A 6,000-nucleotide genomic window follows, 5' to 3' on the forward strand; every position below is an offset into this window, starting at 1 on the left:
GTAACGCAGGGGAATCATAGGGAACGTATCAGTCTCTTTATTATTGATTCGCCTGCGTTTCCAGTGGTGCTGGGTGTTCCCTGGTTGGCCCGGCACAATCCCAATATTTCGTGGAGACAGGGGGTTCTCCAGGGGTGGTCAGAGGAGTGTTCTGGAAGGTGTCTGGGAGTTTCCATTGGTGCCACGTCGGTGGAGAGTCCAGACCAGGGTTCCACGGTGCGCATTCCCCCCGAGTATGCCGATTTGGCAATCGCTTTCTGTAAAAAGAAAGCGACGAAATTACCACCACATCGACCGGGTAGGGATTGTGCGATAGATCTCCAGGTTAACGCTGCGCTTCCTAAGAGTCACGTGTATCCTTTGTCCCAAGAGGAGACGTTGGCTATGGAGACATATGTCGCGGAGTCTCTGGGACAGGGGTACATTCGGCCCTCCATCTCACCCGTCTCCTCGAGTTTCTTTTTTGTGAAGAAAAAGGAGGGAGGTTTGCGTCCGTGTATTGATTATAGAGGTCTAAATGCCATCACAGTGGGGTTTAGTTACCCACTACCTCTCATCGCTTCGGCGGTGGAATCATTTCACGGAGCGCAGTTCTTTACAAAACTGGACCTCAGGAGCGCGTACAGTCTGGTGCGTATTCGGAAAGGAGATGAGTGGAAAACCGCATTTAGTACCACATCGGGCCACTATGAGTACTGCGTCATGCCGTATGGGTTAAAGAATGCTCCAGCCGTTTTCCAATCCTTTGTAGACGACATTCTCAGGGACCTGCACGTGCAGGGGGTAGTTGTGTATATCGATGACATTCTGATCTACTCAACTACTCACGCCGCGCATGTATCTCTGGTGCGCAAAGTGCTTGGCAGACTGCTGGAGCATGACCTATACGTCAAGGCTGAGAAGTGTGTGTTCTCCAAACAAGCCGTCTCCTTCCTGGGTTATCGCATTTCCACCTCGGGGGTGGTGGTGGAGAGTGACCGCATAAAGGCCGTGCGTAATTGGCCGACTCCAACCACGGTGAAGGAGGTGCAGCGGTTTTTGGGTTTTGCCAACTACTACCGGAGATTTATCCGGGGTTTTGGCCAGGTGGCGGCTCCCATTACCTCACTGCTAAAGGGGGGCCCGGTGCGGTTGCGGTGGTCGGCGGCGGCGGACGGAGCTTTCAACAGGTTGAAGGCTCTGTTCACGGATGCTCCCGTGTTGGCGCATCCGGATCCCTCTTTGGCATTCATAGTGGAGGTGGATGCGTCCGAGGCTGGGGTGGGTGCCGTGCTATCACAGCGCTCGGGTACGCCACCAAAACTCCGCCCCTGCGCTTTCTTCTCTAGTAAGCTCAGTGCAGCGGAGCGTAACTATGATGTGGGGGATCGGGAGTTGTTAGCGGTGGTCAGGGCTCTGAAGGTGTGGAGACACTGGCTTGAGGGGGCTAAGCACCCTTTTCTCATCTGGACCGACCACCAGAATCTGGAGTATATTCGGGCAGCTCGGAGACTGAACCCGCGTCAGGCAAGGTGGGCCATGTTTTTCACCCGGTTTCGGTACACGTTGTCTTATAGACCAGGCTCCCAAAACGTAAAGGCTGATGCATTGTCCCGCCTTTACGACACGGAGGATAGGACCACCGAACCCACTCCCATCATCCCCGCCTCGAGGCTGATAGCGCCAGTGGTATGGGAGGTGGACTCGGACATCGAGCGGGCGCTACGGGCGGAACCCGCGCCTCCTCAGTGTCCGGCGGGCCGTAAGTACGTACCGCTTGGTGTTTGGGACCGACTGATTCGGTGGGCTCATGTCCTACCCTCCTCGGGTCACCCTGGGGTGACGAGGACCGTGGGGAGCCTTCGGGGGAGGTATTGGTGGCCTACCTTAGCTCGGGACGTTAGGGTTTATGTCTCCTCCTGTTCGGTATGCGCTCAGAGTAAGGCTCCTAGGCACCTTCCTAGAGGGAAGTTGCAACCCCTCCCCGTTCCACAACGACCATGGTCTCATCTGTCCGTAGACTTCCTGACAGATCTTCCCCCTTCTCAGGGAAACACTACGGTTCTGGTCATTGTGGATCGGTTTTCTAAGTCCTGTCGTCTCCTCCCGTTGCCCGGTATCCCTACTGCCCTACAGACTGCGGAGGCCTTATTCACTCACGTCTTCCGGCACTACGGGGTGCCGGAGGACATCGTTTCTGATCGGGGCCCCCAATTCACGTCCCGAGTATGGAGGGCGTTCATGGAGCGTCTGGGGGTCACGGTCAGCTTGACTTCCGGTTTTCACCCCGAGAGTAATGGGCAGGTGGAAAGAGTGAACCAGGAGGTGGGTAGGTTTCTGCGGTCGTATTGCCAGGACCGGCCAGGGGAGTGGGCGAGATACATTCCCTGGGCCGAGATGGCCCAGAACTCCCTACGCCACTCCTCTACTAATGTGTCCCCCTTTCAGTGTGTGTTGGGGTACCAGCCGGTTCTGGCACCATGGCAGCCGAGCCAGACCGAGGCTCCTGCGGTGGAGGAGTGGGTACAGCGCTCCAAAGAGACCTGGAGGGCCGTCCAGGAGTCCCTCCAACAAGCTACTACTAGGCAGAAGAGGAGCGCTGACCGCCACCGCAGTGAGGCCCCCGTGTTTGTACCGGGGGAAAGGGTCTGGCTCTCGACCCGAAACCTACCCCTCCGCTTGCCCTGCCGGAAGCTGAGGCCGCAGTGTGTAGGGCCCTTCAAAGTCCTGAGGAGAATAAACGAGGTGTGTTATCGGTTAAAACTCCCTTCCTATTATCGTATTAACCCCTCGTTTCATGTGTCTCTCCTCAGGCCGGTGGTAGCTGGTCCCCTGCAGGACGGTGAGGTGCTGGAGGTCCCTCCTCCCCCTTTAGACATCGAGGGGTCCCCGGCGTATACGATACGGGCCATTCTGAACTCAAGACGCCGGGTGAGGGGCCTGCAGTACCTCGTAGACTGGGAGGGGTACGGTCCGGAGGAGAGGTGCTGGGTACCGGTGGAGGACATTTTGGATCCATCTATGTTAAGGGATTTCCATCGCCTCCATCCGGATCGCCCTGCGCCTCGTCCTCCGGGTCGACCTCGAGGCCGGTGTCGGCGCGCTGCGGGAGCCACGCGTCAGAGGGGGGGTACTGTCACGACTTCAACCGAGGCAGGCTCTCCTTCCCGTTCGGGTGGCGTTCGGCGGTCGTCGTCACCGGCCTATTAGCTGCCACTGATCCTTTTCTCCCCCTCCCTATGTGTTTATTTGTATCACCTGGTTTGGGGTAATTGGTAATTAGTGTGGCTTTATTAGCCAGCCAGATTGTATGCTTCTTTGTGCGGGATTGTTCGTCTGTTGCTGTGGATTTCGGGAGTGGGTTTTGTATTGTGTACTGGGTTTGTCTCCCGTGTTAGAGGACAGGTGTTTATGACACCCAGTAAGTCCGTGTTGGACATTTTGGTTTGCCGGTTAGGCATTAAATATCACCGCATTGAAGCTCTGCTGTTCCTGCGTCTGATTTCACACCCCACCGACACCCAGGTCGTTACACAGGGAGAGAAAGCCATTTGGACAATTGAGATGTTACCCTTGTTTGTTTGTCACTCGTCATTTACTGACAGATAAATCTTGAGGGACAATCAAGGCGGAAAGACATGGTTGTGGACGGAATTGCAGAATCTCCACATGAGACCTGGATGGAGTCTGAGGACAAAGTGAGAGAAATTATCTCTGAGAAATTGAAGATGGACCACAGGAACATTGAGGTGGAGCACGCCCACAAGACTGGAAAACCCACCATCGGCCCAGGTGATAGGCCCAGACCGATAGTGGTCAAGTTCCTGAGGTTCAAGGACAAGGTAGCTGTTCTGGAAAGAGCCAAGAACTTGAGAGGAACATATATCTTCCTCAACAAGGACTATCCTGAAGCTGTGCACCAGTCATGAAAGCTGGCAGAGCGCATGGGGACATTGCTTACATCAGTTATGACAGGCTCATTGTCAACCCTGCCTCCCAGAAGACTGGAAGGGATGAGAGAGCCAAGCCTACGGTTTCGTAGCCTGAACCTCACAGCACACACACACCAATTGATTAATGACTGCTGAATGTATATTTTTTTCCTCTTGCTTTGTTTGCTCTTTTCAGTATTATGTCTATTTCTGATCATCTACCCAGGAAAGGCCTGACAATAGTCCATATTAATATTTGTAGCCTTAGAAATAAGGTTCATGAAATCAGTAACTTGCTAACACCAGATAACATTCATATATTAGCCATTTCTGAGACTCACATAGATAATTAATTTGATGATACATCAGTAGCAATACAAGGATATAACATCTATAGAAGAGACAGAAATGCTCATGGGGGAGGTGTATCTGTATATTTTTAGAGCCATAACCCTGTAATGCTTAGAAAAAATCTTATGTCAAGTGTTATTGAAGTGTCATGGTTGCAGGTTCACTTGGCACTTCTAAAGACTTTTCTTATGGGGTGTTGCTATAGGCCACCAAGTGCTAACAGTCAGTATCTAAATAATATGTGTGAAATGCTTGATAGTGTATGTGATGTAAACAGAGAGGTCTACTTTCTTGGGGACCTGAATATTGAGTGGTTTCTGTTATGCTGGTGAAGGAGGACCCAAAAGCGACGTAATAGAAACAGAGTCTTTATTCCAGTATTAAACAAACAATGATTCTCCTGGATATTATCAAAGGTTAATCCAAAACAGGAAACTGAAAACCTCTCGTCAGTAGAGAGGAACGACTGGAGCCGCCACCACAAACTGCAGGTCGCTTCAGGAAGGCACAGACCGTAGCTGACATAGACACCTGCTCACACGCAGCATCTGATAAAGGCAAAAACACGACAGGGCGGAACAAGGACACAGAGCAGCAAACCTCAAACAAGAATCCGACAAGGACTGAAGCGGAAAACAGAGGGAGAAATAGGGACTCTAATCAGAGGGCAAAAATAGGGGACAGGTGTGAAAGAGTAAATGAGGTCGTTAGGAGAAAGAGAAACAGCTGGGAGCAGGAACGGAACGATAGAGAGAGAGAGCGGGGGAGGGAGAGAGGGAGGAGGAGAGAGAGGAATAGAAAGAGGGAAAGAACCTAATAAGACCAGCAGAGGGAAGCACAGGGACAAGACATGATTGATCAAAGACAAAACATGACAGTACCCCCCCACTCACCGAGCGCCTCCTGGCGCACTCGAGGAGGAACCCTGGCGGCAACGAAGGAAATCATCAATCAACGAACGGTTCAGCACGTCCCGAGAAGGAACCCAACTCCTCTCCTCAGGACCGTAACCCTCCCAATCCACTAAGTACTGGTGACCACGTCCCCGAGAACGCATGTCCATGATCTTCCGTACCTTGTAAATAGGTGCGCCCTCGACAAGGACGGGAGGGGGGGAGGGAAGACGAACGGGAGCGCGAAGAAAAGGCTTGACACAAGAGACATGGAAGACAGGGTGGACGCGACGAAGATGTCGCGGAAGAAGCAGTCGCACAGCGACAGGATTGACGACCTGAGAGACACGGAACGGACCAATGAACCGCGGAGTCAACTTGCGAGAAGCTGTCGTAAGGGGAAGGTTACGAGTGGAAAGCCACACTCTCTGACCGCGACAATACCTAGGACTCTTAATCCTACGTTTATTGGCGGCTCTCACAGTCTGCGCCCTGTAACGGCAAAGTGCAGACCTGACCCTCCTCCAAGTGCGCTCACAACGTTGGACAAAAGCCTGAGCGGAGGGAACGCTGGACTCGGCGAGCTGGGACGAGAACAGATGAGGCTGGTAACCAAGACTACTCTGAAACGGAGATAGCCCGGTAGCAGACGAAGGAAGCGAGTTGTGAGCGTACTCAGCCCAGGGGAGCTGTTCTGCCCAAGACGCAGGGTTTCGAAACGAAAGGCTGCGTAAAATGCGACCAATCGACTGATTGGCCCTTTCTGCTTGACCGTTAGACTGGGGATGAAACCCGGAAGAGAGACTGACGGAAGCACCAATCAAACGACAGAACTCCCTCCAAAA

Source organism: Salvelinus fontinalis, chromosome 26, assembly GCF_029448725.1.
Source record: "Salvelinus fontinalis isolate EN_2023a chromosome 26, ASM2944872v1, whole genome shotgun sequence".
In the NCBI taxonomy this organism is placed as follows: domain Eukaryota; kingdom Metazoa; phylum Chordata; class Actinopteri; order Salmoniformes; family Salmonidae; genus Salvelinus; species Salvelinus fontinalis.